The sequence below is a fragment of the Triticum urartu genome, chromosome 2 (genome assembly GCF_003073215.2).
Source record: "Triticum urartu cultivar G1812 chromosome 2, Tu2.1, whole genome shotgun sequence".
Lineage (NCBI taxonomy): Eukaryota > Viridiplantae > Streptophyta > Magnoliopsida > Poales > Poaceae > Triticum > Triticum urartu.
The window spans coordinates 432,285,034-432,297,077 of NC_053023.1; positions in this window are offsets into that span (position 1 = coordinate 432,285,034).

Below are 12,044 nucleotides of genomic sequence, written 5' to 3' on the forward strand. Positions count from 1 at the left end.
TAAATGCAAGGAATTGAACATGATCTTGACAAAACAAGATTATGGGTCAAAGAGAGCAACATCACAATGCCTCCGGAACAAATGAATGGAAAACTAGATGGTTGGAAAGAAAAAGAACGGAGAAGACGAATGACAACTCTCGCAAATAAAATTGAAAGAGCATGCTTACGAAGAAAAGGTTGAACGGAGTTGTTGGAAAACCAACAACGAAAAGTGTAAGCTTGTTGTGGGCTTATGGAAAACATCTGGAAAACTTGAGGTGAAATTCTGCCACTAACGAAAAACAATAGATTGGATTGATATGAACAAGGAGACGAGAAACTTATTTCACTGGGAGGATAAATGAAGAACTTGGGTCATTTATGAGCACCATAAATAGCAACAATCCTTAGGGAAAGCTTTAGGTGAAATATAACCCAATATAACTCCAATGAAGAGATTGATGGATTGAAAAGATGCCTTGAGCGAAGAGAAAATGATGGATTTAGATATGTCACTCTAGAAAACTTGTGAATCATGAAACACGAAGGAAAAAATATCAACAATGACATAACACCACCTCAAAAGATGAGATATGAAAGAATTACACTTCGGAATGCAAGATGAAGAATGCTTGAACTCCTGAAAACAAGACATGTGTTGAACACCATGTTTAATTGAGAGTACAGCTTGGTGGATCATAACTTCAAGAGAAATCTTAAAGAACGGATGAAGAATGAAAGAAATCCTTGATGAGCCACCATGTTGAGCCTCCATGAAGAACTCTGGTAAAAAGGATGATAAAAGAAAGAGAAGTTGAGAAGAACTCCGGGAGAAGCCTTGCAATGATTAGATGGAACTTTGCAATGACATAACCGAGAAAACTTGGCACTCCGGATGGAAAAGATGAACAAATGAAATCAAGAATTTTGATGAACCTCCGGAATAAGGAATTGAATTTACTCGATGAAACAAGAATAAGAATTACATTATGCTTATCCTTCATAAATTTAGATTGATGACAAGCACGGATTTGGCATACTACTTATTCTCATAGAAAGGATTAAGATATATATTGCGTAAACTTGGGAAGGTCTCGACGAGGCACCAGTAGGATTTAACCAAGGAATAAACAGATATGATAACGAAGGAAGAGAAATCTTGAACGAACCATCGTAAGAATTGAAAATGAACGTAGTAAAGACACAATTCACCGGGAAGAATTGGAAAAACAAATAAAGATACTTGAGATAATTTAGATGCAAGTGAACGAACAGATCCCGAGTTGATTAGAGAATACTTGAACGATGCACCGGTAAGATTTGGAGAACGAGAGCTGAAAGCTGGAATGAATAATATTTGAAAAGATGGCCTTCGGAGGAAAGAAATGGAAACCACTCATGAAATGCTCCGGATGGGTGAAAAGAATTCTCACAATCAGAAACAATTATGAGAGGATGGCCTCAAACTAGAACCATGAATCTTCGAGAGAACGGACCAAGATTTAGAGGAAACACTCTTCTTCGGTCTTCAAATGTTGAGAATGACGATGAGAAACACCATCATGAATTGTTGAGATACTCCGGGATGAAAATTAGAAAGGTTGAACCAACGATGAAAAGAATTTGAAAGATCTTGGAGAAAGACATTTGACTAATGACAAATCGTTCTTACGTCAAACTTCAAAAGATTTGAGAATAGCTCCGGGAAAATTAGAAGAGTCGGGTAAGATCCTGGGAAAAGACCTGTGGGTTAGGGCCCACTCAAGAGAAACACCGTTGAACGATTTAAAAGAGAGATTGCGTCAGTTGAATTAAATGGCTTGAATGAGATAACAGCCTTGAAATAGGTTGAACGGATCTTGAATGAAAAGATGAGTCTTCTGAGATATCTTCAGCACTCCAGATAACATGAATAGCAAGAGGTGGATGATTAAGAGATGCACCGACATGAAAAAGCATTTGAAACGAGGAAGGTATATGATCAAGAAAGCTTGACTTGAATCCACCGGAGAAGAAAAGAATGAAGAATGATAAACTTGAAGCTCCATTAGTATCTTCCTGAAAATCACCGGATAAGGATATTGACGGAAAAAATGAAGAAACTTCCAATCAATAAAATGGATACTTGATTAAGACATATGATTCCTTGAAGGAAAAGGTGGGAGGGTGGGAAAAACAAAGACAACTTGGAACGGATGAAACAAGCACCATTGAGAAAACTTAGAGTTGATCTTGCGGATGTTGAAATGATTGGATTTACTTGAGGAGAAACACGCCGGTTGAAAAGGATTGACATGATAATCTCGATTATCATGAAGGATTAGTATTCACATAGAAATGTAATAACACCACTTAGGAAAGGTATGGAATCAACACTTGACATTGAAGCAACTCGAATACCACAACTCAAAACAAAAACAAAGGATTGGCTTGCAAAATAAGCCGGAAACATATCGTATCATGTGTCTGTTCGAAAGAATCCCTACGTGATACTTGAATTCCCACTTATAAACTCCCGAAACTTTTTGGTTATGCAATCAGGTGTTGGGGATACGGGGGAAGCATAATATCTCACCCAAACTTGCAATACCTACATCCAGCTGTATCCATCCTTCAACACATAACCAAGAAACCTTCGGAAATCGTGTACCTCAACCTTCGAAAAGCATCCGTTATACTAGTTATGGCAATACCCCCGAACTCCCGCCCCAGTACTGGGTGGCATCGAGGTTATCTCACCAACAACTGCATAAAAGAGATTTTCGATGTCGGCGAACTCAGGTATTCCAGAATAGCAACGATAAAATTGTGACGACAACACCTCGGAGCTCAACTCCCCGGGACACTGCCACAACCCCTAAATGTCAGGAGGCACCAAGAACAATGTTCTCGTCACAAGACTATCGGAACGATTCCAAGATACCCGTGTGATCCTAAATTTTTTTAGTGAAATTTGAGGAGAGAAGAGTCAAAACTTCTACGTCAGGAGGCCTCACCAGAGCGACGAAAGGACTAGGGAGTAAAAAGAATCCTACTCTCCGATATATATAATCCTAAGACTCAAAACATTTTGTTCTGGACTCAACAACGTCAGCGATTCGATCAAGCAGGGGGCTCCTAAGTCGGGGAAGGCTCTGATACCAACTTGTAACACCCACAATGTGGCTATATCTCCCTCGTGTCGGGGAACGACTTAGAGGCATAGCCGCATGGTACGCATGTCGCAATAGGGGTAATCTTTACCCATCCCATGTACTGAATAAGAAAGGGATAAAGAGTCGGCTTACAATCGCCACTTCACACAACACATAAATAGATCATACATCATCCAAGGTACAACCAAAGGTCCGACTACGGAACCAAAATAAAAGAAGTCAACCCCTAATGCTAGATCCCCGATCGTCCTAACTGGGCACCACTACTGATCAATAGGAAATGAAACAAAACGACGATCAAGATCTTCATCGAGCTCCCACTTGAGCTGGGTTGCGTCACCTGCACTGGTATCATCGGCACCTGCAACTGTTTGGAAGTATCTATGAGTCACGAGGACTCAACAATCTCACACCCGCGAGATCAAGACTATTTAAGCTTATGGGTAGGATAGGGTAATGAGGTGGAGCTGCAGAAAGCACTAAGCAAATATGGTGGCTAACATACGCAAATCAGAGCGAGAAGAGAAGCAACGCAACGGTCGAGAAGCTAGAAGTGATCCTGAAACAACTTACGTTCAAGCATAACACAAGAACCATGTTCACTTCCCGGACTCCGCCGAAAAGAGACCATCACGGCTACACACGCGGTTGGTGCATTTTAATTAAGTTAAGTGTCAAGTTCTCTACAACCGGACATTAACAAATTCTCATTTTCCACATAACCGTGGGCATGGGTTTTGAAAGTTCAAACCCTGCAGGGGTGTCCCAACTTAGCCCATCACAAGCTCTCATGGTCAACAAAGGATATTCCTTCTCCCGGGAAGACCCGATCAGTCTCAGAATCCCGGTTAAAAGACATTTCGGCAATGGTAAAACAAGGCCAGTAAGACCACCCAATGTGCAGACATCCCGATAGGAGCTGCACATATCTTGTTCTCAGGGCAACATCGGATGAACACTACGTACAACTAAAGCCAGCCCTCGTGTTTCCCCGAGGTGGCGCCGCAAGTGGATCTGGTTCGGACCCACACTTAGAGAAGCACTAGCCCAGGGGGTTTAAAATAAAGATGACCCTCGGGAGCGCGACTCCCAAGGGAAAAGTAGGTGGTGGTGAGGCAAATGGTAAAACCAAGGTTGGGACTTGCTGGAGGAGTTTTATTCAAAGCGAACTGTCAAGGGGTTTGTCGGTGTCAAAACCGGCGGATCTCGGGTAGGGGGTCCCGAACTGTGCGTCTAGGCTGGATGGTAACAGGAGGCAAGGGACACGAAGTTTTACCCAGGTACGGGCCCTCTCGATGGAGGCAAAACCCTACGTCCTGCTTGATTAATATTGATGATATGGGTAGTACAAGAGTAGATCTACCACGAGATCGGAGAGGCTAAACCCTAGAAGCTAGCCTATGGTATGATTGTTGTTCTGTATCTTGTCCTACGGACTAAAACCTCCGGTTTATATAGACACCGGAGAGGGTTAGGGTTACACAAAGTCGATTACAATGGTAGGAGATCTGCATATCCATATCGCCAAGCTTGCCTTCCACGCTAAGGAAAGTCCCTTCCGGACACGGGACGAAGTCTTCAATCTTGTATCTTCATAGTCCAGGAGTCCAGCTGAAGGTATAGTCCGGCCATCCGGACACCCCCTAATCCAGGACTCCCTTAGTAGCCCCTGAACCAGGCTTCAATGACGACGAGTCCGGCGCGCAGATTGTCTTCGGCATTGCAAGGCGGGTTCCTCCTCCAAGTACTTCATAGAAGATTTTGAACACAAAGATAGTGTCTGGCTCTGCAAAATAAGTTTCCACATATTGCCATAGAGAGAATAATATTTACACAAATCTAATCTGCTCACGTATTCCGTAGTGTGACACACCACGGCCAAGCCTTTATCCGAGTTGTTTCATTATCCCACCTCAGCGCGTCATGCGAGGCGGTTTCCTTGGCACGTCTTGTTAAAGCAGAGATCGTGTCCCCTTATTCCGGGATTCTCATCAATATGGGCGTGGGTAACCCAACCGCGCCATTGATTACGGCGCTTGGAGATAAGCGAGTTTTACCAGGCTGGTGGGGACACGTAGTTGCGTCCACCCATATAAGGGGATAAGGATCCACCTTTTTACCTACGCCTTCTTCCTCCCTTGCTTATCCATTCTCGCACACTCAAGCTCCAGTGCCCAAGTCCGCACTCCCCACCTCAACCTTCTCCAGCCATGTCCGGAGTGGGAGGCAAGTGGATGGTCTCCTCCGTCACGGAGGGACACATCAAAAAACTGAGGAAGGCCGGATACTTGTCTAACGACATCGCGTACCGGCTTCCTGAAAAGGGGCAGCTCATCCCCACCCCTAGGCCCCATGAGAGGGTGGTGTTCCTCCCCCATTTCCTCCGCGGACTGGGCTTCCCTCTCCACCCATTTGTCTGGGGGCTCATGTTCTACTATGGCCTGGATTTCCATGATCTGGCCCCGAACTTTGTCCTCAACATCTCGGCGTTTATCGTCGTGTGTGAGGCTTTCCTCCGCATCCGCCCCCATTTCGGCCTATGGCTCAAGACTTTCAATGTCAAGCCGAAGGTGGTGCGCGGCAACCAGGCGGAGTGCGGAGGCGCCATGGTGGGCAAGATGCCCAACGTCTTATGGCTCGAGGGCTCCTTTGTGGAGACCCTGAAGGGGTGGCAATCGGGGTGGTTTTACATCACCGAGCCGCGCGACCCCGAATGGGTCGCAGCCCTCGAGTTTCGATCCGGACCCCCTACGCGGCTCACCTCCTGGAAGGAGACGGGCCTGTCGTGGGGTAAAAAAGGAGAGCTGACCGGACTCCAAACATGCGTCCAAACCCTGGTGGACAAGAAGCTCAAACTTGTCAACGTAGTCCAGGTTATGCTCATCCGCCTGATCCTCCCATGTCAACAATGGGCTTTCAACCTGTGGGAGTTCGACCCGGCGCGGCACCGAACTCTGAGCAGGATCTTCGACACGACGTACGAAGATGCCTGGAAGGTGCTTTTCAAGGGCGCCGAGGCCCCCGCATCCGCTACCGAGGATCGCGGATTCAGCACGCAGCGTCACGCTTGTGCGGTAAGCTGTTTTTTTCCTTTTACAGGGTATTAGTTTTTCATAGTTTGACTCCATGCGGGATCTAAGCTCCCTTACCTTTGACAGGATTGGCAGGAGACGTCCGGACAGATCAACTCTCCGGCTCCTTTGCCCGAAGGCCCAGCGGACGCTCGTTTGGCGAAGCTGCTGGTTCCGGCACCCTATGTGGTGCCGGAGAATAAGGCCACAAAGAAGGCCACGGAGACTCGAAAGAGTGCCCGGCGCCAGGAGGTGTCGGATCCATCATCCGACGGTTCCGAGGCGCATTCCTCCCGTGAAGACGAGGAGGAAGAAGAAGAGACCTCTCCCCCTCCAGCGGGAGGAGAGAAGAAAAGGAAGGCCGCCCTCTCTGGGGAGGCCGGAGGGTCCAAGAAGGGGAGAACCCTTCCCCCGAACTACTCCACCGACGCCGACGACAGCGGAGAAGAGTGGCCGCTCGGGGCCAAGCCCCTGGCGAAATCGTAAGTATCCGGATACCAGAATAATTCATAGTATTCCTTTATTGCACAACTTTCCCTTATGTCGAACACGATTATGCAGCCCACCCAAAGACCGGCTCGACCCATCGTCGAGCGGTTCACTGGACTCGTCGGATGTGAATTCGCTTCCGACGGCTTCCTTGCCCCCCGCCCTACGGACGACACCAAAGTGTTGTCCCAACATGTTCCAAGCCGGGAGGAGGTGGTCCTGGAGGCGCCGCAAGGCGACCTTCCGGACTCCAGGAGTAAAGGGGATGAAACCCCCAGGGCTCCAAGTCCGGCTCTAGGCCGGACACCGCTCCGGAACCTTCAAAGGTTCCAGAGTCCGGCGGGGGACCTCCTTCCAAGAGGAGCAAGCCCACCGTGCTGGTGACCCCCGTCCAACCGGAGGCGCCGAACAATCTGTTGGAGGCGCTCCAAGGCGCCTCCATCGACAAGGAGCACCGCACCATTATGAGTGCGGTGGTCCAGAAGGTTCAGTCCGCCAATAGCGGACTGACTGAAGCTTGTACTAGCCTTTTAATAGGCTTTGAGGTAAGTAAAGAATGTGTAAATAATATTACCGCATAGACAGTAGCCCCTGATGCTCTGTTTGGCGTTTGGGGAGAAAAGCCAAATAGAGGATCAAATAAAATTCGCAGGAATCTAACGAAAAGGAGTCAATATGCGTATGCAGGCTTCTCTGCTTGCGTCCGCCGCACTGACTGCGGAAGTGGACACGCTAAAGCAGAACCTCGAGCGGTCCGAGCAAGAGCTCGGGCGTGCCAAGAAGCGGCTCGAGGACAATGAAGGTAAGAAATACCTTGTTCAAATATATAAAAAGGTGTAATTGCAAAAAATGACAGGATTATCGTGGCTATTGTAGGGGCCACGTCTGAGGTGGCGACCCTTAAGCAAGCGCTGGTCGAGGCCGAGAAGAGGGCGGCCATGGAGCGCACCGAGCGGGAGAAGTATGAGGCCGAGGTTGGCAAGGTGCGGCAAGAGCTCCAGGCTCTCATGGAAAAACATGAGAGTTTGGAGCTTGACTCAAAGACGCGAGCATCCGAGCTTGCGTCGGCTATTGAAAATGCCAAGTCTGCCAAGGCCGAATCCCAGAAGACCCTCCAGGAGTTGGATGAGGTGAAGAAGATAGCAGCAGGTAAGGCATTCTTTATGCAAAGCAAACACATAAACGTGAGTTACTTGTTACTTACCCGAATCCGGAGCTCTCCAGGAGCGTTCGCAGATCTTCCCCGGAGTGTGTCCGATGCCGTCGCATTCTATCGAGCCGAGGAGGGCATCTCGATAGAGAAGATGTTCTGGTCTCAGTATGCTGAAGCCGGACACCCCGTGCCCCTGAGCGACCAGTTGAAGCAACTGGTCGAGCTCCACAAGGCGGCCGAACAGGCCATGAAGGGCCTCATAGTTCGGCTGTGGCCTGGAGAGGCTCTGCCTGGGAGCTATTTCGGACTGGTGCGGCGGCTGGTGGAGGCCTGTCCGAGGCTCGAAGTCATCAAGCACTCCGTCTGCATTGAAGGTGCCTGTAGGGCCCTTGCCCATGCTAAGGTGCACTGGGGGCAAGCTAGATGCTGAGAAGCTTGCGAAGGACGGGCCACCGCCGGGAAAAGAGCATCGCAAGCCCGAGAATTACTATAAGGATGTTCTAAAGGGTGCCTGCCTTGTGGTGGATGAATGTTCCAAGGATGTAGTTTTTGAGTAAAACTCGCTCGTTTTCTCCTGTGCGCTGAAAACTTGTTCATATGCACTAAGCAATGCTGTTGGAATTTAAAATATTACCTTCTGTGCGGCTGTTTATCAATTCTGAGAGATGGCGAGTCGTCGGCTTCTGCCCCCGTGCCGCTAGTGCTGGGGTGTTCGGGGATAAACCTGAGCGCTCTTTTTCCCATGTTTGGGTCCTTCGAGGGAGGCGCTCAGCCCAACGAACAAGGCAATCGGACTATAATGCATGAACACTCTCACTTAGCCATAGAATTCAATAATTTTAAATTTCGGCGAAGCTCAAAGTGCAACTATCCCTAGGTGGTTTTGGTAATTCATAACAACATATAGCTCATTGAGCTAATGCTATTCCAAGATGATTATTTCAGGAAAGCTCAATGATTGGCATGGCATGGATGTGAAAGTGGAACCCTCAAAATGCTAAGGACAAAGGATTGGCTCAAGCTCAAAAGCTCAAGACTCTTCATTTTATATTTTAGTGATCCAAGATCACATTGAGTCTTTAGGAAAAGCCAATACTATCAAGGAGTGATGAGGTGTTGCTTAATGAGCCTCTTGCTTCATGTGCTTAGTGATATGCTCCAAAACCCTCAACTACTTTCCCATATCCACATATGACCTAAACCCTAAGCCAAACTCGGTCCTACCGATTCTTCCTATCCGGGCGCCACCGAGTTTCACTTGTCATAAGCCACTGCCAAACCCTAGCAATTCGGTTCTACCGATAGGGATCTCGGTCTCACCGAGATGGGATTGCAAACTCTCTGTTTCCCTTTCGTAACTTTTCGGTCTCACCGAAAGAGCGAATCGGTCCCACCGAGATTGCAATGTAAATTCAGTGTTTCCCCTTTGTAACTTTTCGGTCTCACCGAAAGAGCAAATCGGTCCCACCGAGTTTGCCTGACCAACTCTCTGGTTAGCTAATTACCAAATTCGGTCTCACCGAGTTTGTGTAATCGGTCTCACCGAGATTACGTTATGCCCAAACCCTAACCATATCAGTCCTACCGAGTTGCATGTCAGTCCCACCGAAAATCTCTAACGGTCACTAGGTTTACATTTTCGGTCCGACTGAGTTTGTTGATTCGGTCCCACCGAGATTGGAAAACTGTGTGTAACGGTTGGATTTTGTGTGGAGGCTATATATACCCCTCCACCTCCTCTTCATTCGAAGAGAGAGCCATCAGAACACATACACCATTCCAACTCATATGTTCTGAGAGAGAACCACCTACTCATGTGTTGAGACCAAGATATTCCATTCCTACCATATGAATCTTGATCTCTAGCCTCTCCAAGTTGCTTTCCACTCAAATCTTCTTTCCACAAAATCCAAATCCTATGAGAGAGAGTTGAGTGTTGGGGAGACTATCATTTGAAGCACAAGAGCAAGGAGTTCATTACCTACACACCATTTGTTACTTCTTGGAGAGTGGTGTCTCCTAGATTGGCTAGGTGTCACTTGGGAGCCTCCGACAAGATTGTGGAGTTGAACCAAGGAGTTTGTAAGGGCAAGGAGATCGCCTACTTCGTGAAGATCTACCGCTAGTGAGGCAAGTCCTGTGTGGGCGATGGCCATGGTGGGATAGACAAGGTTGCTTCTTCGTGGACCCTTTGTGGGTGGTTGCTTCTTCGTGGACCCTTCGTGGGTGGGCCCTGTGTGGACTCGCGCAACCGTTACCCTTTGTGGGTGGAGCCCTCCGTGGACTCTCGCAACCGTTACCCTTTGTGGGTTGAAGTCTCCATCAACGTGGATGTAGGATAGCACCACCTATCCGAACCACGGGAAAAACATCCGTGTCTCCAATTGCGTTTGAATTCTCCAAACCCTTCCCTTTATATTCTTGCAAGTTGCATGCTTTACTTTTCGCTGCCAATATACTCTTTGCATGCTTGCTTGAATTGTGTGATGATTGCTTGACTTGTCCTAAAATAGCTAAAATCTGCCAAGAACTAAAATTGGGAAAAGGTTAAGTTTTTATTTGGTCAAGTAGTCTAATCACCCCCCCTCTAGACATACTTTCGATCCTACAAGTGGTATCAGAGCTTTGGTCTCCATTTGGTTTGATCTCCATAGCTTTTGGTGGTCATAGCCTTGGTTTCACAACCTAGGAGAGTATGGCGTCTAGCGAGGGAAATTATCACTGTAGAGGTCCCTACTTTGATGGTACTAATTTTGCTAGTTGGAAGCATAAAATGAAAATGCATATTCTTGGACATAACCCCGCCGTTTGGGCCATTGTGTGTGTTGGTTTGCAAGGTGACTTCTTTGATGGGAAAGAACCAAACCGTGAAGCTACCGCGGATGAGTTGAAGATGTTGCAATACAATGCTCAAGCTTGTGATATTCTCTTCAACGGATTGTGCCCCGAAGAATTCAACAAAATCAGCCGTCTTGAGAATGCGAAGGAAATTTGGGACACTTTGATTGATATGCACGAAGGTACCGACTCCGTCAAGGAATCCAAGTTGGATGTGCTTCAAAGTCAACTTGATAAGTTCAAGATGAAGGATGGTGAAGGTGTCGCTGAAATGTACTCTAGGCTTGCTCTCATCACAAATGAGATTGCCGGCTTAGGAAGTGAAGAGATGACCGATAGATTCATCATCAAGAAGATTCTAAGAGCCTTGGATGGAAAATATGATACCGTGTGCAGATTGATCCAAATGATGCCCAATTACAAAGATCTCAAGCCAACGGAGGTGATTGGAAGAATTGTTGCTCATGAGATGTCACTTAAGGATAAAGAGGAACTTCACAACAAATCAAGTGGTGCCTATAAAGCCTCATGTGAAGCCCCTACATCATCAAGTGAGAAACAAGACTTCAATGAAGAATTGAGCTTAATGGTGAAGAACTTCAACAAGTTCTACAAGAGTAGAAGCAAAGGTAGAAGCTTCAAGTCAAGGTCCTACAATGACAAAAGATCTTCTAGTCGAGAGCGAAACTGCTACAGTTGTGGAAGACCCGGACACTATTCCAATGAGTGTACGGCTCCCTACAAGAGAAGAGAAGATTCTCCAAAAAGAAGAAGCAAAGAATCACCACCAAGAGAGAGAAGGAGTAGAGATGATCGTTATGAACGAAGATACTCACGGAGAAGCAAGGATTCGGAAAGGAAGGAAAAATCATCAAGGAGCTACACAAGACGAAGACATCAAGCTCATGTTGGTGAATGGGTATCCGACTCCGACTCCGACAGCCACTCCGAGAGAAGTTATCACTCCGACTCCGAAGATACTCAAAATGAAGGTGTTGCCGGTCTAGCACTTGTGTCAACCAACTCCTACGACATATTTGACTCACCAAATGAAGGAATTGGAAGATGCTTCATGGCCAAAGGTCCTAAGGTAACACACCCCGAGTATGATGATTTCAATAGTGATGAAGATGACTTGTTAGGTGATGATTTGCTTGTTGACAACTCTAGTGATGAATACTATGATGAAATGTCAATTAATCATGCTAATCAAGATAAAACGAATGACAATGATAAGGAAAAGATTGAGGCTCTAACTAAAGAACTAAACACTCTTAAGTTAGCTCATGAAACTATCTTCGAAGATCATCAAGAACTTTTAAGATCTCATGAGAATTTACGCTTTGAAAAGCTCAAT